The sequence below is a fragment of the Pleurodeles waltl genome, chromosome 12, assembly GCF_031143425.1.
Source record: "Pleurodeles waltl isolate 20211129_DDA chromosome 12, aPleWal1.hap1.20221129, whole genome shotgun sequence".
NCBI lineage: Eukaryota > Metazoa > Chordata > Amphibia > Caudata > Salamandridae > Pleurodeles > Pleurodeles waltl.
The window spans coordinates 592,990,782-593,013,503 of record NC_090451.1 but is presented as its reverse complement, the minus strand read 5'-3'; positions in this window follow the sequence as shown (position 1 = coordinate 593,013,503).

Here is a 22,722-nt window from a genome sequence, read left to right as displayed (position 1 = left end):
GGCTTTCTTGGACCTAGCAAGAAATCCTGCAAGTCCATTTCCTCTGAAAGGAGATCAAGATGTTCCCTAACTGTTGCTAAGGTGTTAGTCGAAATCCTGCAAGTCCATTTCCTCTGAAAGGAGATTAAGATGTTCCTTAATTGTTACTAAGGTGTTAGTCTGTAACTATTGTTGGCACAGTTTACCAACACTGTAGGTGGTAACTATACCCGAATGTTGAGCCGAGACAAGCGAGGGTCTGGCCGGCTAATCTTGAACCCCCCTGAGGAATTCACAAAACACACCTGACACCCATTTGTGTCTATTGGTCACAATAACCACCCCCGGCACTGGGAAGTGTAGAATTATAGGTACCATTCTGAACCCAAGTGTTAGAAATTGGGTCTTTGGCTATCAGTCGGGTTACACGTTGTCCAAGCAAGGACCCTCACTCTAGTCAGGGTAAAGGAGAATCCCACTCATGTAACCCCCAGTCACTCCCTTGGTAGCTTGGCATGAGCAGGAATGCTTAACTTCAGAAGCAATGTGTAAAGTATTTGTACCAACACACACCTTAATACAGTAAAAACACCACAAAATGACTCAACACAGGTTTAGAAAAATAGCCAATGTTTATCTAAACAAAACAAGGCCAAAATGATAAAAATCCAACATACACCAGTCAAGTAATGACTTTTTAAGGATAAAACTCAAAAATAGCCCTTAGAAACATAAATGCTTTGATGAGGTGATATCGGAGTCGTTTCCAACAGTCCAACCCCAACGGCGCCGGTCATGGAGTCATGCAGACCCCCAGGTACAGTATCTTGGTGAAGTGTGAAAACAAGACGGTGCATGGAGTCGGGGAAGGCGTCATTGCTGGATCTGAGGCAGCGTTGGTTCCGGTGCTGCAGACCGAAGGAGCAAATGCGTCATGAAGAGGCGTTGGGTCCTTGCTGTGGAGGTGAGGCGGCGTTGGTGCAAAGCATTGAATCCACGCACTTCGGGTGGCGCCGGGCATGTGGGGTCGTCGCATTCCAGCCAGGACCACGGCTTCGGTTGCAGGGGGCGTCACGGGATTCAGCAGCGGCGTTGGTACGGAGCTGTCCAAAGTCGGTTTCCTTTCCACCAGCATCTCCTTTCTAGGTCCCAGGGACTGGATAGGGCACCACTTGGCAGGGCAGGCATTTCAGCAGAGAGTCCAGGTGCTGGCAGATGAAGTCTTTGATGACCCTGAGACTTCAGAACAGGGGGTAAGCTCATTCCAAGCCCTTGAAGATTCTTCTCAAGCAGGAATATACCACAAAGTCCAGTCTTTGTCCCCTTTCACAGGGCAGGAGCAGCAACTGCAGGGTAGCCCAACACAGCACAGTCACAGGCAGAGGCAACACTGCTCCTCAGCTCTTCTCCTTGGCAGAGGTTCCCCTTGAATCCAGAAGTGATCTAATTTTCAGGGGTTTTGGGTCTAGTTCTTATACCCCTTCTGCCTTGGAAGTAGGCAAAGACTTATTTGTAAAATCCTGCCATGCCCAGGCAATGCCCCAGACACACACCAGGGGGTTGGAGACGACATTGTGTGAGGGCAGGCACAGCCCTTTCAGGTGTGAGTGACCACTCTTCCCCTCCCTCCCAGCACAGATGGCTCATCAGGATATGCAGCACATTCCCCAGCCCCCTTTGTGTCACTGTCTAGAAAGAGGTGCAAACAGCCCAACTGTCAAACTGACCCAAACAGGCAATCCACAAACAGGCAGAATCACAGAATGGTTCAAGCAAGAAAATGACTACTTTCTAAAAGTGGCCTTTTCAAACTAACAATCTAAAGACCAACTTCACTAAAAGATGAATTTTTTAATTGTGAGCACAGAGACCCTAAACTCTCCACATTTCTATCTGCTCTCAAAGGGAATCTGCACTTTAATAATATTTAAAGGCAGACCCATGTTAACCTGTGGGAGAGATAGGCCTTGCACAGTGAAAACTGAATTTAGCAGTATTTCACTCTTAGGGCATGTCAAACACATCAGTACATGTTCCACCTTTAACATACACTGCACCCTGCCCATGGGGCTACTTAGGGCCTCCCTTAGGGGTGCCTTACATGTATTAAAAGGGAAGGTTTAGGCCTGGCAAGTGGGTACCGTTGCCAAGTCGAATTGGCAGTTTAAAACTGCACACATAGACACTGCAAAGGAAGGTCTGAGCCATGTTTACAGGACTACTAATGTGGGTGTCACAAACAGTGCTGCAGGCCCACTAGTAGCATTTGATTTACAGGCCCTGGGCCCCTCTAGTGCACTGTACTAGGGACTTACTAGTAAATCAAATATGCCAATCATGAAAGGCCAATCACACATGCATTTTAAATAGAAACATTTGCACTTCAGCACTGGATAGCAGTGGTAAAGTGGCCAGAGTATCAAAAACAGTAAAAACAGAGTCTAGCACACATCAACAACCTGGGAAACAGAGGCAAAAAGTTAGGGGAGACCACGCCAAGGATGCCAAATCTAACAAAAAGCATTTAGTTTCTTCTCAGTGACATTTAGGAAAGATTGCCAATTGGTGAATTTGGCTGGTGTGGGGATACTGGACGCATTAATTTATTTTATTTTTACTAACCCCTGGCAGGATGTTTGTTGAACTGTGTCATTTAGGAAGATCCTTTGGACAGGAATAAGGCATGCTCTGAACAAAGCTTCCCTACCTTGAATTAGATAATTGTGTTTTCCCCATACACTTTTCACATTGATGGTGCTTTCCCAGTATTCACAACTTTCAACAGCAATCAGAAAACAAAGGAATCTGAAAAGATCAATTTGGTGTCAGTTAGCACAATCTTTCGTGTTTTTGAAGGTGGTACTTTGAAATTATAGGACTCTGCATTTGTAGTGTCATGCCCAGAAAAGCATACAAATTTGTCTGTATATGTTTTGGGCTCCCAACTGGAGGTGTTGAACAGTGTTCCCACTGTGTGTAATTAAATAATGATCTATGTTTCATTGCTTGGTGCAGGTAGTAATGTCCCCAATGATTATGACAAAACATTTCCCCATAATTCACTGTGTTAATGTACACATCATCACTTTCAAATACAGTGTAATCTTGCAGCTCAGCAAGCATTGAAACAACTGTTTCAACATCCCAGTCTTCAGAAACAACACCAGGTGTAATTACATCAGTCATTGTCATTTTGAATACATAGGGAATTTGAATAACCTCAGCAGGCCCGTAAATATCAAATGGAACTTTATCCCAAACAATCCCAACTGGAATTGGGACCGCTGACATGTTCAAACGGGACAAGTCTCTTCCGACCTTACGTCTGGAAAGATAGGGTGTTAAAACATCATCCACTGGATTGACCAAAAAGCATTCAGGAAGATAATGACCATTTATCAAGAGAAAGAAAACAGTCATAAAACCAACCCATAACAAGAAGGCAAGCAATGTCAGAAATATCCACAGATAATTCAATGAATATACCAAATAGTTATTTTTAAGCCATATATACAGCTTACAGGTCTTTGAAACTGTTTCAGTAGCAGGTGCAGACAAAAATGAAGAAAAGTAATTGAGAAAGATGAAGTAACCAGAAGCATTCTCTGCAAATACAGGAGTGGTGCATTACTGGTAGATGGATCCACTTTGCGTGGAGGTTCATAGTAGAGTGTGTCATCAGTTTGTGTTGAATTGGAGTAGAAAACAGCCATGTCTTGGACAGTTTTTGTTGGTGAAGTGGTAACAGGAATCAGCAGAAGATCATTTTCCGCCCTCCCCATGCTTGAGGAGGCATTTGTAGTAGCATTGTACATGCTGATATATTCAGAAGTGTTGTTGTTTCTTCTTTGAAGAGGTATATCATGTTGGATAGTGAGAGGGAACCAGGTACACTCAAGGGACCTCTGGATCTACTGTGCAGGATCGGCTACATGGTGCAATTTGATGTTGTCAATTAAGACAAATCTGTTTGCTTTGGAACCTGGCAGCAATGGTAGGATGGCAGTTCTAGTGCCTTGTATTCCTAGGAATGGAATGGGTGCTCTGTAGGATGGGTCGAATTGCTTCTTCACACCAATCTTCTCACAAACCAGATCCCCAACTGTATTAATCCAGCCTATAGAAGTTGTTGGCCAATCCCTTATTCCTAAAGTGGCAGCATTGGAGGATGAATTATCATCACAAAATTGCTGAAGCTCCTGTAAGACAGTGAGATGTTCATTTATGTCAAAGGGTGTGTCTGCTGCCACCATACCAGGGCCATCTAGACCTGGGACATACACAGGTATCCCAAAGAGGACCTCGTAAGGAGTGCGTCCCCCCATGGTCCATATTGGCATAATATTCAGTGCTCTCTGGACCCCATATAGGTAATAAAGCCAACTGTGGACTGAACCTAATACTCTAGCTGTAAAGGACTGCTTTGGGTCATGATTCCCTCAGGATGATATGGGAAAGAGTAATGGAGTTCAACACCCGTCGTCTTCATGGTGTCCCTGAATGTCCTAGAGGCAATAGTAGAGCCCTGGTTCGAGTGTAATGCTGCAACTGTATATGTACTGATAGAGACTAGCAAGTCTTTATAACAGTTAAAGCATCAGCCGACCTATGTAGCCATACCCACAGAAATCTGGAACAAGAATTTACAGCGACTAAGATGTATCTGTATGCACCATCAGGTTGTAGGGGACCACAATTGTCCATATACATACACTACGGGGCCTGTTGGACACTAAGAGGGAAGTCTGTGGTGGGTGTTTGATGTTTGAGTCCTTTATTTGCTGCCAAATGGCATAGCAAAGGACGTATTGCTGGGTCTGTTTGTATAGATCTGACCACAAGAAGCATTTCCACAAGAGTGGTATTGTGGCTGCACTACTACCATGAGCAGATGCAATACCGTCATTGGCTACTTTGATGAGCTCTAATCTCTGATCTTGGTTGGGGATAACTTGATCTCCAATCCCAAGGAATTGTCGCAAAGGAAATATTCTGTGCATTGATATGGTATGAATATTTTGTAGGGTATTCTTTAGGAAGAGACTTGCATTCAGCCAAAGCTTTCATGGCAGCCCGAATTTCATTATCCCATCTTGTGTGAGAACGAGTCACTGCAGCAACAGAAGCCGTAGCTACTGCGGATTTGGCTGCTTTATCAGCCAAGGGGTTACCAATGATGTGTACTCCTACACGTTGGTGGCCCAATATATGTACTACATGAGCATCTGGTAGCTTATCCTTCAGATCATCCACCCTTCCTTACAGAGCTCTGTATTTCATGGTGTTCCCCTTTGAGTCTCTGAATCTGTTCAACCGCCAATGATTAAGGTACTCATTGAAGGACTGGACACAGTAGTACGAATCACATACTATCAATGTGAGGTGTCTTGGATCCGTATGTTCCAGTCCCAAGATGAGAGCTGTAAGCTCAGCTAACTGTGCTGTGCAGTCCCCTAGGGTCTGCGTGTAGGTATTGTGAGAGTGGAATATAACATCCTTCATCCCTCCACTCACAGCTGCGCAAGCAGCTGAGTATTGATGTTCTGTACCTGCAGCTGGTTGTGCTGAACCATCAGTGTAGATGGCAGTGTGGTTTCTGTCAAGTGGCAAGATGTTAAGAGGTGCCAGGTACTCCTGTTCATATTGGAGAAATTCTTGTGTTTGAAGTTTTGGGTCAAAAATATAATCAACATAAGTGGCAGTCAGGGAGGTTACCCATTGAATCCAGCATCGATGTAATGCTTTAGCGTTAGGAACGCTGGTTTGGTGGCAGCGTCTAAGGCTGGCAACGTGGTAACAACAATAATGCTTTTCCCCTGGGCAAGTGGCCTCTCCTTTATGATAGCCATCTGTATAGCAGTCCCACTTTTTTCTATGGGTGCAAAGCGTTGTTCTGCATTGGAGTATAATTGTGATTTAATTGCTATGGGCACTGTGTTGCCCTCATTAAAGGTGACACAGGCGAACCCAATGGCACCAGCAATTATTCTGATGACCAAATTTGTTTTGTTGTCCCATGTGTGTAAGTGTTTTGTTTCTAGCATGTCCTGCTGCAATCCTCTAAGGATGTACATGTGTTTAACTGTCCAGTGTATGCTTGAGAAATCTGAGCAAATTCAATCATATGGTGACTTGATGCTTTGTGCATCATCTGGAATGCAAGTTCTGCCAAAATTAAAGGAAGCAAGTAAAGATTGCAGTTTCTTGATAGTGTTTGGTGGTTGTAATTGAGCACATTTTTCTAAAAAGTGCAGGACCTGGCTCTTGCCTTCATTTGATAGCTCATTTCTCAGGAACAATACACTGAGAAAGGCTATCTTGAAATTGAATTTGTAGCCAAAAGCTGTGAATCCTAGAACGATCCAATCAACCCTGGCAAGATGAATGTTGAGGTTGTCATCTGTGAGACAGATATCATCCACATAGGACAACACCTCAGGGTCAATATCATGCAATACTGATGTTACACCGGCTGAGAACAACCCTGTGCTGTTCTTGTAGTCGTGGGGCAAACGACAGAAGCGTTTTTCTGAGCCAAATGAGAATGCTCTCAAGTCCTGACTTTCATGTGCTAAGTTTCTGTCAGAAACAAATGTTGGAAATACCCAATGTTGTTTTGTATTTTTTCACACTCTATGTTGTTAATGCAGTGATGTGTGAATTTTGTATTACATATGTGCATGTGTAATTGCCTAGGTGTACAAATGGTCTGGTTTTGCAATGGGGAATAACGGTTCTTCATTGCAGAGACGCAGGGCTCTATAACTCACTGGTACTCAAGCTCAGTGAGTATTTCTCTCACTGGAGCTTTGGCCTCGTGTTTAACAGATTATAGGGGCTGAGGCTGGGGTATAGACCTGATAGGTATTAGATGGTAGGGGGAATCCTTCTCCCAACCTACATGGTTGCAGTATAGCTGCAATGTTCTCAAGTTTGCTGGCATGTTTAATTGAAATTGTGGCCACCTTTTTCTTTTAAAATTGTGGGCTTTGTTGTGGGGACTTGTGTTCTTTCTTGTCTGAAGACCTCTGTGAGTCTTTCTTCTGTTTCACGTAGTCAGGATGTTGTTCTGACCGGCTCACTGCGTCTATCCGGTACATCCTGAAAGGAACTAGAGGGATGTGAACCAGTGAATCGGTCAGGAGCCTTTATATTGTTTTCTATTTCTGAGACTATATCTCCTTTCGGGCTCTCTGAGTGTTGAGAGACTGCTCTCTGACTTAGTCTGTCTTCATTTTGTTTCTGTTTACCCCAGTTTTTTAAGAACCCTCTTGTGCTTGTTTAGTACAGTCCTTAGGGGTGGTACTTTGAATTTCAGGCTTTTTCGGCATAACTCCCAAACTTTCCCGCCCTATACTGGCATAGGCATCTGAAATAATTTTTGGTAGTTGACACTCCTGTTCCAACTGTGGAATCTCCCGGAGCCGCTGGTGTATAGCCAATGCTACCACTTCCCTTTTCACATTACTGAGTATTATTGAGGAGGCTGTGTTGAAGCTGCACATCAGTTTCATCCCCAAATCAATGGCTTGTTAATTTTTAATGTTTTAGCACTTGCGGAAAATTGGCAAGTGGTGGGGTACCATGCTCTGTAGTGTAAATTGCAGCGAAGACTGTACCCCATGTGGTGCAGTCATCTACTGAGGGAATTATTCTGAATGGAAATCATTGCCCATGATAGAATGCACTGTTTTTGGGTTAATCCTGGTAACTGCCAATTGGTGACCAGCTGGTGCAACCTTTTTCTTGCGGTGGTGTTCAAAGTCTGCATAGCGAATTCTACGAATCATCTGTAAAGTTGTACTAGCTCACTATAAAGTGCGCGTACGTCAGCTACTTGCACAGCCTGTATGCCAGGATGTGGTGTTTGTGGCAAACATAGGCCACGCTGGTCCATCATTACTTAAGGAACCTAATCTCATGGGTTGTTTTACATGTGGTAGGACGCCATTGAAACAATTTTGATGTTTCTGATAGGAAAGTGGTATCTATAGATACTGATATGCCCGGTACCACAGCAGTACGTTTACAATTTGGTATGTGTGAAATGTGCATGTCACTGTGTCTTCCGCAGGAAAGGTAACTCCGGAATAGAATATTTCTGTTTGGTAAGCTTCATGAGGTTCCATGATAAATGTGACATCCCCGACCTCATCTGTTAAGCCATGGGCTACTAGATGTTGTGTTAATGCGTGTCTGACATTTTCTGAAATGTCTATGGCGTTAGCCATGTTAATTAATGGAGCAGAGAAGATACACCAAATGGCGAGAAGGTCCTTTTAAGAGTTCAAGCTTGAACAACCTACAGCCTAGTTAGGTGCTCCCTGTTCACTTGAGAAGGATTATCATCCCCAAGACCACGGACATCTCCGTATTTTGCTACTTAATGAACCTGTTGTGTGTGAGACTGAGATTCTCAGGGCATCGGTACATTTTTGCCAAAACACCATCATTGGTGGCTTCCTGTCTTAGTTGGACTCTCGCTTGTAGGCGAGACTGCTGGTTTAGGGATGACAGCAGTTTTGTTTGTAGGCGACTAGGCCAATCCTACAACAAGTCGCAACTGTTGGCCCAGCCCTCCCGGCTCACAAGCAGTACCTCACCAAAAACCTTAACAGTAAAAGGTGGTTTCGGGGAGCCTTTACGCATGGATTCTAGAATGGGATACCTCCGGGGAGTCGTGGTGGAACCCTTTCCTCACATTAGCAATAAGTCTCAGTATGTTTATTGAAATGAATGCAATCTACTGTAAAATGCATGAGCTGCACAGATTATGATAATGAACAGTGCAAGAAGCATCACTGTGAAAATGAGAGTCGTGAATACAAAGACCCCCACCATCTTGCAATAAACATGAAAAATAAAAACCCTAGCACGAAGGACCTAATCTCTAACTTAATGAGAGCTAGGTGTGATAAACCTAAACTGGCAGTACCATGTCCAAGAGAAGCACACACCCCCAACCCTTGTTACCTTGGAATGAGGTCTCTAGAGCAGACTCCGTGGTGACACGAAGGCTGGGTCAGCATCAAAGCAATGTGCAACACAGATGGCGCTGATGTCATCTGGTAGGAATCCCTGTAATAACCCTGTCTGTGTGAGGTGTATTTATACAAACCGTGTAGGACCCCAGACACAGGTATGTTCCATAACAATAGATAGGAAGCATACTTGTGGCAGCAATTATGTAAACAGTCCCTGACACGTGTACATTATGTTCCTGTCACCCATAAGTGAGAAGCGGGCATAATGTGCCTTCCTCCATACATCACATGATTATGACGTTGATACTGACCCCTTAACCGGTTCTGTGCCGCGGACGTAATGGTTACGTCCTGCGGCACAGTGCTGCTGTGCCGAGGACGTAACCATTACATCCTCAGCACACAGCCCAGAGGGAGCGCTCTCGCTCCCTCTGTGTGCTTCCCCCCACCCCCCCAAAGGCAGGGATGGAAGGGGAAGGCCTTCCCCTTCCACCCCCGACACCCCACCCCCCCATAATGACGTCAGCGCGCAATCGCGCGCTGACTTCATTATAGGGTGCCCGTCGCACAGGAAGCCATTTGCTTCCTGTGCGGCAAGAAAGGAAGAGGTGAGTTTCTCTTCCCGGTGGGTGGGGGGTTTTGCAGAAAGAGGCACCGGGGGAAAGGAAAGGGTTTTCCTTTCCCCCGGTGTCTCTTTGAGCATTCAGCAGGAATGCCCACTAGACACCAGGGATTGTTTTATTTTTGTTTGTTTGTGTTTTTTCCTGTCGGGGAGCGGCCCCTTGGGCAAGGGTCACTCCCCCATCCACTAACACACACACACACACACTATCCTTGGTGTCTAAGTGGCTTCTGCTCCCAAGGGGGGCAGAAGCCACTTAGGCACCAGGGACTGTGTGTGTAGTGGATGGGGGGGGTGGCCCCTTGGGCAAGGGTCGCTCCCCTTTGGGGGGCATGTCTTTCAGGGCCATTTCTGCTCCCCTTGGGGGCAGATGGGCCTATTTTTTTAGGCCCATCTGCCCCCAAGGGGGGCAGAAGCCACTTAGACACCAGGGATAGTGTGTGTGTGTGTTAGTGGATGTGGGGGGGGCCCTTGGGCAAGGGTCGCCCCACCTTTTGGGGGCACATGTACCGAGGCCATTTGTGCACCCCCTGGAGACAGATCGGCCTATTATTTTTAGGCTGATCTGCCCCCAAGGGGGGGCAGAACTCACTAGAACGCCAGGGATTTTTTTACATTTGTTTATTTTTGTGGGGGGGCGTCCCCTTGGGCACGGGGCGCCCCCCCCAAGGGGGACATTGACCTGTTGGCCATTTCTGACCCCCTTAGGGGCAGATGGGCCTATTCTTTTTAGGCCCATCTGCCCCCAAGGGGGGCGGAAGCCACTTAGACACCAGGGATAGTGTGTGTGTGTGTTAGTGGATGGGGATGGGAGGGGGCCCTTGGGCATGGGTCGCCCCCCCTTTGGGAGCACATGTACCAAGGCCATTTCTGCACCCCTTGGGGACAGATCGGCCTATTATTTTTAGGCCCATCTGCCCCAAGGGGGGCAGAAGCCACTTAGGCACCAGGGATAGTGTTGTGTGTGTTTTTTTGTTTTGGGGGCTGTCCCCTTGGGCAAGGGTCGCTCCCCATGGGGACTCACTACTAACGGTATTTTCTGCCCTCCTTGGGGCAGATAGGCCTATTTTTTTAGTATGCCCATCTGCCCCTATGGCAGAATCCACTTAGGCACCAATTTCTAAATGTTTGATGGTGGGGTGTTTGTCAACTGATGAAGTATTTGCATTTCTGATAAAAAATGTTTTTCTCCTTTTTGTTCTAGTTCAGAGCTGTTGCTTTATTTGCTGTGGCTCCTTGCGGTTTTGGCGGTGGTTGACCTATGGTTTGCATAGTTGCATGTTTTAGGTAAGTAAAAACAATTTACTCCAAAGGAGTATTGTTGCAATGCATGAATGACATGTTTGTAGAGGGTGTACTAAGTGCAGGATTGTGTGTGAAATTGTCCTTAGATTTGTGCACAATGATATTTGTTTTGTCTTATTTCTAATTTGCTTTTCTTTCTTTCTTTTTAGTGGGATATCATTGGTGATTGCTGTGTCTGTGCAGAGTAGTTGCTGGTGAATCAAGCTTTTTCAGGCAAGTGAGTGGTATAGTTTTTGAGTTTATAACTCTTACTAATAAAGCTACACTTTGTTACTTATCTTACACTGTGCTGGTTGTTGGTGGTGAATTTGTCCAGTTAATTTTAGTAGGAAAGATCATGGCTAGCCGCAGGATGACCGCTCAGCAGGTGGTTGGTATGCTTTTTGAGTCATTGTCTGATCATGATTATGAGACAGACTCCGCATCTGAGGCAGAGGAGGAAGTGAGGGATTCTGGCAGTGATGTTTCTGTTGGAGAGGAATCTTCTGATGAGGAAGCCACACTCAGTGCAGATGAAGGGTCCATTTTAGAGGAGGACACTGATGTGCCATTAGTGCAGGAACCTGGGGCTGAAAGGTTTCCCGTTATAAGACCTGATCTCTGGGTTGCCCCAAACATGGAGCAGCCAGAGTTGCCTGCCTTTGCTGGTCTCCCTGGGTGTAGCGCCAATACAGATAACTTTTTGCCTGTCAATTTCTTTGAGTTATTCATGGATGATGTGTTTTTGGAAGAGATTGTTGAGCAGACTAATTTGTATGCGGAGCAGCATTTGAGGGACAACGCTGCTAGACTTAGGCCACACTCTAGAGCTTCCCAGTGGATTCCCACAAATTTGGAGGAGATAAAAAAGTTTTGGGGTTTGACTTTTTTGATGGGGTTGATAAGGAAGCCGTCACTGGCTTCTTATTGGTCTACTAGTACCTTGATGGCAACAGCTATATTTCCTGCGACCATGAGTCGTAATCGGTATTTGCTTCTTCTTAGGATGCTGCATTTTGTTGGCAATGCATTAGCCTTGCCACGAGATCACCCAGATTCTGACCGTCTTTTTAAGATTAGGCCTGTCCTTGATCATTTTGTAGATCGGTTTTCGGAGGCCTATGTTCTAGACAAAGAGATAAGTGTGGACGAGTCTTTAGTCCTCTTCAAGGGTCGTTTGGTTTTTAGGCAGTACATTCCTAGCAAAAGGGCACGATATGGAATTAAATTGTATATGGTGTCTGAAAGTAGTACAGGATATGTGTATAATTTCCGTGTCTACACTGGTAGGGATTCCAATATTGACCCCCCTGGTTGTCCTCCCACTTTTGGAGCCACTGAGAAAATTGTGTGGGATCTTGGTAGACGACTGTTCAACAAAGGTCACCATTTGTATGTAGATAACTTCTACACTGGAGTGCAGTTGTTCAAGGAATTGTTTAAAGTGGACACTGTTGCTTGTGGCCCAATTCGTTGTAACCGGAAAAGCTATCCAAGGGAGCTTGTTTGTAAGAAACTTGAGAGGCGACAGTGCTGTGCCTTGCGGAATGATGAGCTGCTAGCTTTGAAATTTTCAGACAAGAGGGATGTCTACATGCTAGGTACCATCCATGATGAGAGTACTTCCCCCGTGACTGTTTGGGGCCAGGTTGCTGAAGTGCGCAAACCTGTGTGCCTTTTAGATTATAATAAGCACATGGGAGGTGTAGATAGAGTTGATCAGAGGTTGGAACCTTATACTGCTATTCGTAAGTCTTACGTTTGGTATAAGAAGTTAGCAATTCACCTCTTCCACTTAGCAACCTTTAATGCTTTTATTGTGTTTAGGGATAGGTCTCCAGAGTCAAAGATGACATTTGTGAAATTTCAGGAGTCAGTGATAGGGAGCCTTATTATGGTGGAACAGGCCAGAGTTCCTAGAGAAGCAGTGGTGGAGGATGTGGCTAGATTGAAAGATCGCCACTTTGCTGAGCACATTCCTCCCACACCCAAAAAAGACTTTCCAGCTAAGAAATGTAGAGTGTGTTTTCGAAGAGGTATCCGGAGGGAGACTTGAATGTACTTCCCAGATTGTCCTTCAAAGCCTGGGCTGTGTGTGGTTGGTTGTTTTAAGAATTACCACACCCAGAAGAATTTCTGGGAACAACCATGAGTGTAAACTCATGTCTGTTTTGTATTTTCGTGTGTTCAGTTTCATGGTTAGCATTTCTGTCATGTACTTAGAGTTTTTGTGTTTGTAGTTTTGTAATTCTTTCTACTTAGTTAGGGGGTTCCTCTGTTTGAAAAAAAAAAATGATGCCATTGTGTGTGGAGTGGGGCTTGGCTGAGGGTGTACATAGTGTACATATTGACTTGCTGTTGGCTACTGCAACACTGCCAGCCAAACACCAGTCCACACACTCCCATCAGCTGGTGTGATTGTTTTATCAGGCATGTGGGCGTATGTAAATGATGGGCCCTTGAGTGGCGCTGTCTGTCGATGTGAGTGTTGTAATGTGCTGGGCCCGTGGCTGGCGGTGTGAATGGTCTTGTGCGTGTCATGTATGAAAGGTGTGTGAATGGACTGTAAAGCGGTTGTTGCCTTGTCGCGGCTTTACAGCTCACGAGCTGTGAGTCATTGGTTCAGTTTTTTGCCTTTCAGTTATTAACAGTGCATTTCATTTTTGTGAAATCTCTTGTTAATAAAATTTGATCCACTGAACCATCACTCACCCTCGTGCCAAATCCAACCAGTATGTGTGGTAAAAATGACAAAACCTGCTCCGCTGTAATCAGGCGTCGCAGCACACCTGTGACACGCTAGGTGCCCCGTGTGGGACCCCAATGATGAAGCATGCCACCAACTTGGTTGGTGGGTGAGGGGTCTTTTTCACATAACCTAAGTGCGTTTCTTTTCACAATTTTAGTGTTTGGCACATCACAGACATATGTGGACACATCAAAATGATATATTACAAAACTACCTGTGTTTGGGGGGGAGGGGGCACCTATGTTTTTGGTCCTGCGTGTGGCTTTCATCTAGGGAAACCTACCAAACCCAGACATTTTTTAAAACTAGACACCCCAAGGAGTTCAGGGAGGTGTAGCTTGCGTGGATCCCCCAACATATTCTTACCCAGACTCCTCTGTAAACCTCAAAATATGCTTAAAAAAGCATATTTTCCTGACTATTCTTTGTAGGATCACCGCTCCAGCACAAACTTCCTACTCCCTAGTGTTCCCCTCAGTCTCCCAAGTAAAATGACACCTCACTTATGTGGGTCCCCAAAGCAGAGTCAGTCTAAAGATGTATAAAAGAAGAATATGTCCTTATGAACTCGCTGTGCTATCCCCTCTATCTCTACAAGTTTTGGGCCTTATTCTGTTGCAGGCACCTGGCCCACCCACACAAGTGAGGTATCATTTTTACCGGGAGACTTGGGGGAACGCTGGGTGGAAGGAAATTTGTGGCTCCTCTCAGATTCCAGAACTTTCTGTCACCGAAATGTGAGGAAAATGTGTTTTTTTAGCCAAATTCTGAGGTTTGCAAAGGATTCTGGTTAACATAACCTGGTCAGAGCCCCACAAGTCACCCCACCTTGGATTCCCCTAGGTCTCTAGTTTAAAAAAATGCACAGGTTTGTAAAGTTTCCATAGGTGCCGGGTGAGCTAAAGGCCAAAATACACAGGTCGGCACTGTTTTCTATTAAAACTGTGATCTGTCCACGTTGTGTTTTGGGCCATTTCCTTTCGTGGGCGCTAGGCCTACCCACACAAGTGAGGTACCATTTTTATCGGGAGACTTGGGGGAAAGCTGGGTGGAAGGAAATTTGTGGCTCCTCTCAGATTCCAGAACTTTCTGTTACCGAAATGTGAGGAAAATGTGTTTTTTTTAGCCAAATTTTGAGGTTTGCAAAGGATTCTGGGTAACAGAACCTGGTCAGAGCCCCACAAGTCACCCCATCTTGGATTCCCCTGGGTGTCTAGTTTTCAAAAATGCGGAGGTTTGCTAGGTTTCTCCAGGTGCCGGCAGAGCTAGAGGCCAAAATCCACAGCTAGGCACTTTGTAAAAAAACAGCTCTTTTTTCGTTCGGAAAATGTGATGTGTCCACGTTGTGTTTTGGGGCATATCCTGTCGCGGGCGCTAGGTCTACCCACACAAGTGAGGTATCATTTTTATCGGGAGACTTGGGGGAGCATAGAATAGCAAAACAAGTGTTATTGCTCCTTGTCTTCCTCTACATTTTTCCCTTCCAAATGTAAGACAGTGTGTAAAAAAGACGTCTATTTGAGAAATGCCCTGTAATTCACATGCTAGTATGGGCACCCCGGAATTCAGAGATGTGCAAATAACCACTGCTTCTCAACACCTTATCTTGTGCCCATTTTGGAAATACAAAGGTTTTCTTGATAGCTATTTTTTACTCTTTATATTTCAGCAAATGAATTGCTGTATTCCCGGTATAGAATGAAAACCCACTGCAGGGTGCAGGTCATTTATTGGCTCTGGGTACCTAGAGTTCTTGATGAACCTACAAGCCCTATATATCCCCGCAACCAGAAGAGTCCAGCAGACGTAACGGTATATTGCTTTCGAAAATCTGACATTGCAGGAAAAAGTTACAGAGTAAAACATAGAGACAAATTGATGTTTTTTTCACCTCAATTTCAATATTTATCTTTTTCAGTTGTTATTTTCTGTAGGATACCCTTGTAGGATCTACACAAATTACCTCTTGCTGAATTCAGAATTGTGTCTACTTTTCAGAAATGCTGTGGTTACTGGGATCCAGCGTTGGTTTCATGCCCATTTCTGTCACTGACTGGAAGGAGGCTGAAAGCACAAAAAATTGTAAAAATGGGGTATGTCCAAGTAAAATGCCAAAATTGTGTTGAAAAATTGGGTTTTCTGATTCAAGTCTGCCTGTTCCTGAATGCTGGGAAGCTGGTGATTTTAGCACGGCAAACCCTTTGTTGATGCCATTTTCAGGGAAAAAAACTACAAGCCTTCTTCTGCAGCCCCTTTTTCCAATTTTTTTGAAAAAAACGAAATTTTCACTGTATTTTGGCTAATTTCTTGGCCTCCTTCTGGGGAACCCACAAAGTCTGGGTACCTCAAGAATCCCTAGGATGTTGGAAAAAAAAGGACGCAAATTTGGCGTGGGTAGCTTATGTGAACAAAAAGTTATGAGGGCCTAAGCGCGAACTGCCCCAAATAGCCAAAAAAAGGCTCGGCACAGGAGGGGGAAAAGGCCTGGCAGCGAAGGGGTTAACAGAGTGGCACTGGTAACATAAATCAAAACATTTCTTTAAGTAAAAACAAAGGCAGCCATCTTAAAAGAAATATTAAAATAAATAGGCTAAGACAGAGCAGGCTAAGTAGGTTAAAAACCACTAGTTGACGGGGAACAGGCCTGCAAGCCAAAAGGCTAAGCTAAACTCATGAGAACCATTAAAACTAATTAGGATCCACTACACTACTTCAAGCCGGGCTGGTCTTTAGAGCAACGTATTCAGGCGGACTTCTTGAAAATAGCAAGAAGTTTTTAAATCAATGTTTGAGAGCACCAGCCACTGCAGGTGGTGACATACTGGACACACAAAAAATAGGGCCAGTCTTAGTACAACTTGTAAACAGAACCATGAATGTTGTGGAAATGTTCAGAATATTGCTATATCATTTGCTATTACTAACATAAAGTAGATGTCACACTAAACAATTATTGGTAAAGAAGTAAGATAGATCAGAGGGTTGGTGGGCCTACTGTTGACATTTGTGCAACTGTCAGCATATGTTTTTGAATCCCACCAACTGCCATCATATGTTTTCATTTTTTTCTGAGCTGAATAAAATAGTTACTATTATTTTAGATAGAATCACTGTATTTATTTACAGGGCTATAAATATCTGAAACAATATGCATGCAAGCGAGACAGAAAATACACATTATTAATTATTTAATTACATAAAAAATTATAAAAGTGAGGTTCATAGGCCATGTGAAGCCACAGTGTAAAGTTATTTAACACTTCTTATTTGTAAAATCAAACTATTATGCTCAGTACATATACAATAGCCTTTTGATGAGTTCCCTTCAACCTTCGGTTGCCCAGGTCGGCACCATTCAGGGACAGGATTAATACATTGCCATTCACACCATGGATCATCTCAGAGAAGTATTTCAGCCTCAATATCTTGTCATTGGCTGTATCTTTCCACATCTCTGGACGTGCTTCTAGTGAATCACATGAATTGGTATCTGTAGCCCCATCATATGTAGAGCTACCATTAGGGCAACAAGTGCATCAGCCCTGGGGTCCAGATGTCTGAGTGGTATTTTTACCCAAATTATTGCTGACTTTTACTGACCCACCAGTTGATGTGGGAGGGCATTTTCCTTGCAACCACAAGGGCTTACAGCACCCCTTCTTCAGTGTCTGTCCCCTGTAATGTTCTCTTAAATTTATTTACAGTTCTGACTCAGCATTCTTTAAAATGCATAGATGGTCACACATTCCTGAGCAGGGGAGGCTTCTACGCAATAGTGAAGGCGCGTCGCCCCACTGGCTGAGCCAGCAGATGACAAATAAAACGAGATTTTAATGTTGTTTTATTTTTCTGCTGCTGGCTCAGCCAGCAGGTGGGGGAAGGGCAGGGCTGGTCCATGGGAGGTGGGAGGAGGAGGAGTGGAGTCAGTGCGCACTAAGCCGGCCAAACTGACATGCGGAGAAACTTCACAGACCCCAGGGCTCTGTCCGAGCGGCAGAGAATGCCGCTCAGATCAGTCTGGATGCTGCTCTCATGCTATGTATAGCATGAGAGCAGGGCCTGGATTGCTGGGGAGCCTGTGCTGGTGCTCCAGTGACTGCTGGAACACCAGCACAATCGCAGGAAGAGATTTGAGGCAGGCAGCAGCAGCAGGTACATTTGTTTTCAAATATTATTATATTCCCAAACCCCTTCGCTCCTCCCCTTTAGATTTGCGGCCACTGCCGCTGTTCCTGAGAACTCTCCAGAGAAGGATACAGTCATAATAAAAATGGCAAAAGAAAATACATTGATTGTTTTAAAATCTAACCAATATTGCAGTCCTTTTTTAATTAGAAGGCAAAGAATCCCTTGCTTCAGGGCCTTCCTTTTACAGTATTGTCATCACTGGGGGAGAGGGTCATGCCCCCAAAACAGGCACATCTGGCTATGGCTCTTTATTAGTCACCCAAATCGTTTAAATATCGAAAACATTTAATTAACGGCCTACAATTTAATAGGGCGCAACTACCCTTCGAGCATTCTGTATTTTAGAGTTAAAACAATTGTTAAATTGTCACAATGTATTATTAGAGTGCATTTCCATCAACAAAGGATTATAAATAAGAGAATGATTCCCAAAACAAGAATTACCTCAGGGTCCGAATTCTACCATCTGGATGAGTTAGAGCGGCACAAACATATGCAATCCCAGCATCCTTCAGGTCATTACTTCCTAGCCTAAAGGACAAAGCAAGATAAGTATTTCTATTCCCTCAAATGTATACCCTGCAGAAAGAGCATAATAAAGCTGTCAGGTTATACTTTAATTTTAAGAAAATTCTTTATTGGTTTTTGGGAGGGCAAAGTTTAGTCACTGCATGGGGAGCGATGGAACAGTGACTTTGTATATGGTATGGTGAGTGGATGATTGCATAACTGGATGGATGGCTAGGTGGATGGATGTGTGAGTAGATGGGTGGGCAGAAGGAACGAGGAAGTGGCAGGCGGCTGGGTGAGCAGGTCTGTGAGTAAATGGATAAGTATGCAGATGGATGGATAGGACAGGCTGGGACGTAGGTTGATGGGTGCATGAACAGATGGATGGATGAATACGTGGAGGACAAGCCGATGAGCAGGCAAATGGGCAAATGGAGGAATATGTGAATGCATGGAAAGGTGCATGGATGCCTGTGAGGACATGAGCTGACGGATGAGTGGAAAGAAAGATGGTTGAGTGTATGAAAAGATGAACGAGTGATTGAATAGAGTAGTGAAAAATTGAGTGAGTAGTTGAAAGAGTAAGTGGGTGGGATCCGTCAATGAGTGAATGGATGCCTCAATGGCTGGCAAAGTGAATGAATGGATTATTAGTGGAATACCAAGGAGCTAGATGGATGGATGAGGGATTGACAGCTGAGTGAGAAAATGAAAGGAGAGTTGTGTGAATGAGGATTGATGGGCGAGCAGGAAGATGCAGGAGAGACTGACTGGTACAGTATGTGGATGAACTGACTGGTGGATACTGAGGCACAGTAACAGGTTGTGGGGGTATACTGAGAGTATGTGGAAGCACAGTGACGACAGGCTGTTAAGGCGAAAACACAAGGATCTGCTCTGGTGAGCACAATATAGAGCAACAAGCAGTCAAAAGACTCCGTACATTGAGGTAGACCGAGCAGAGCGTAGGTGTAAGAACTTTTATTACAGCTCGCGTAATCCTCCGCCACTAACTACTTTAGAGCTGCAGCGGTTTAATTTTCAACAACTGACTGAGGGAGACACATAGGTGGTCATTACAACCCTGGCGGTCGGTGTTAAAGCTGCGGTAAGACCGCTGACAGTAAAAAATTTGCAATTACGCCCGTGGCGTAAACTGCCAACAAAGGCAGCCACTTTAACACTCCGACCGCCACGGCGGTACAAACAAACAGCTTGGCGGTCACCGCCAACAGACAGACGGAAGACAAAGTACCGCCCACAGTATCACAACAGGCCAATCCGCCACCTTTTCCGGGGCGGATTCACCACGGATAAAAACACGGCGGAAACAGGATTCCGAAGGGAAAACCCTCATCTCTACACACCCCAAGAGGAACTAGGACACCATGGAGCCGGAACTCCAAATTCTCCCTGCAATAGTCTTTCTGCATCTCTACCAGAAGCACGAACGCCGGCGGCGAACACCACAGTGAATACTGCACCTATGACACAGGGGAGGGTAAAAACAGGGACACAGACACGCAACACCCTCACCCACTACAACACACACACTAATACATATTAATACATGATAGTCACACCCCCCCAACCTCCCCGGAAGAATGCAAAGACAAAAGGAAATTAGTGGAACCATTGTAATATATTAAAATCAAGTAGGCAAAAATATATATACACCATAAACAAAATATACACCAAGCATAGTAGTCCAGGTAGTGCTCCAATTAAGTCAGTGGAACACTGGGCCCACACGGTATGGGCGAGGCCCACACATGATCCCCGACCATGACGGAGAGAACACTGCAGGGGCATCAGAGAGCAAGAAAACAGGCACCTCAGGGGGAGGGAAAGGGGGAGCACCTCAGCCGGTTGAGCGCACGATGCCAAATCCACGAGAGGGCCACATGCCCACTGTTCCATCCTGGGGAGTTCAAAGCCACAGTCTCTCAAGTCTCTACAGTGGGTGGGTTGCCCACTGTTCCATCCTGGGGAGTGCAAAGCCACAGTCTCTCCAGTCTCTACAGTGGGTGGGTTGACCACTGTTCAATCCTGGGGAGTGCAAAGCCACAGTCTCTCAAGTGGATAACAGTCTCCAATGCTTCTGGAGGAGGCATTTTGCCCAGAGTACTTCATCCTGCTAAGGACAGAGGTAGTGGATGTATCTCTCCACTGGTTCTGGAGGGGGCTTTGTGCCCATAGTGCTTCATCCTACTAAGGCCAGAGGTAGTGGATGTATCTCTCCACTGGTTCTGGAGGGAGGTTTGTGCCCAGAGTGCTTCATCCTGCCAAGGACTCAGGTAGTGGATGTGAATCTCCACTGGTTCTGGAGGGGGCTGTGTGCCCAGAGTGCTTCATCCTGCTAAGGACAGAGGTAGTGGATGTATCTCTCCACTGGTTCTGGAGGTGGCTTTGTGCCCAGAGTGCTTCATCCTGTCCGTGACAGACTCAGTAGCATCAGTGCTTGAGGCGGCGGTGCCCGGTTCAGCGGTGCTTGGAGCGGCGGTGCCCTATTCAGCTGTGCTTGAGGCGGCGGTGCCCTGTTCAGCGGTGCTTGAGGCGGCGGTGCCCTGTTCAGTGATGCTTGAGGCGGCGGTGCCCCGTTCATCGGTGCTTGAGGCGGGGGTGCCCTGTTCAGCGGTGCTTGGTGCGGCGGTGCCCTGTTCAGCGGTGCTTGGTGCGGCGGTGCCCTGTTCAGTGGTGCTTGAGGCGGCGGTGCCCTGTTCAGCGGTGCTTGGAGCGACGGTGCCCTGTTCAGCGGTGCTTGGAGCGGCGGTGCCCTGTTCAGCGGTGCTTGAGGCGGCGGTGCCCTGTTCAGCGGTGCTTGGAGCGGCGGTGCCTTGTTCAGCGGTGCTTGAGGTGGCGGTGCCTTGTTCAGCGGTGCTTGAGGCGGCGGTGCCCTGTTCAGCAGTGCTTGGAGGGGCGGTGCCCTGTTCAGCGGTGCTTGAGGCGGCGGAGCCCTTTTCAGCGGTGCTTGGAGCGGCAGTGCCCTGTTCAGCGGTGCTGGAGGCGGCGGTGCCCTGTTCAGCGGTGCTTGGAGCGGTAGGCTCCTTTGCAGTGACTCAGCTGCTGGCGGTCCTCTCTGGCCCAGCGGGGCTTGTGCTGGCGGTCCTCTCTAGCCCAGCGGGGCTTGTGCTGGCGGTCCTCTCTGTCCCAGCGGGGCTTGTGCTGGCTGTCCTCTCTGGCCCAGCGGGGCTTGTGCTGGCGGTCCTCTCTGTCCAAGTGGGGCTTGTGCTTGCGGTCCTCTCTGGCCCAGCGGTGCTTGTGCTGGCGGTCCTCTTTGGCCCAGTGGGGTTTGTGCTAGCTGTCCTCTCTAGCCCAGCGGGGCTTGTGCTGGCAGTCCTCTCTGTCCCAGCGGGGCTTGTGCTGGCGGTTCTCTCTGGCCCAGCGGGGATGATGGTGGTGGCCTCCTGGGCAGCAGGGATGACGGCTGTGGCCTCCTGGCCAGCGGGGATGACGGCTGTGGCCTCCTGGGCAGCAGGGATGATGGCTGTGGCCTCCTTGGCAGCGGGGATGACGGCTGTGGCCTCCTGGGCAGCGGGGATGATGGCGGACTCCTCCGCCGTGCTGCTCTTCCCAGACTTTCCTGGTTTCTTGTGTCCCTTCCCCACCTTGGAAGGTGTCACAGCTGACTCCACACTCCCACCGGGACCCCTGGGAGCGGCTTTGGTGGCTGGAGTCTTCCCCCTCTCCCGCCGGGCACCGGACAGCCTTTGATGCTTCACAGGTGGGGGACTGTCTGTGCTGTGGCTCCATGCCACACTGGCTGCCCTGGTGGCCAGTGCACTCCATATTCCGGTGACTACAGGCACCACTGGTCCCGGAGATGTTGTGGCTGAGGTGCTAGTTTGGGACCTAGGAGACAGATGGGGTGGTGGAGGTGTGGGAAAGAGGTCAAGGTTGGACAGGAAAAGTTTTTGGGAGATACTGGGACGGGTAGCTGGAGGGGGTTTGGGAGTGGAGGAAGAGGTTGTGGTTGTAGGAGGTGTTCGTTTGCTGACTTTGGGTGAAGGTGCATGCGCTGGAGGCTGTCGTGAGGTGGATGGCTGTTGGGTGGGTGTGTGCCTGCGTTTTGTATCTTGGGAGGGGGAGTCACAGACACACTGGGAGAGGACACAGGGGACGTGTGAATGGTAGTGGGGGTGGTGACTGCACGTGGGCGGGGTGTGGTGGTGTGTGTGCTGGTGATGGCAGTAGTGGCTGTTGATGTAGTGGATGCAGGTGTGAGTGGAGACAAGACTGGGAGGGAGGAGGGAGACGAGGAGGAGGGGGACACAGTGGAGGCAGTGGATGTTGGTGTGTCTGCATGTGTGTGATGCTTGCGTGAGTGCAGGTGGGATGTGTGGTGCTTATGTCTGCCTGAGCTTCCCTTGTGTGTTGACGTGTGTGCATGCTGGTCTGAAGGTGTG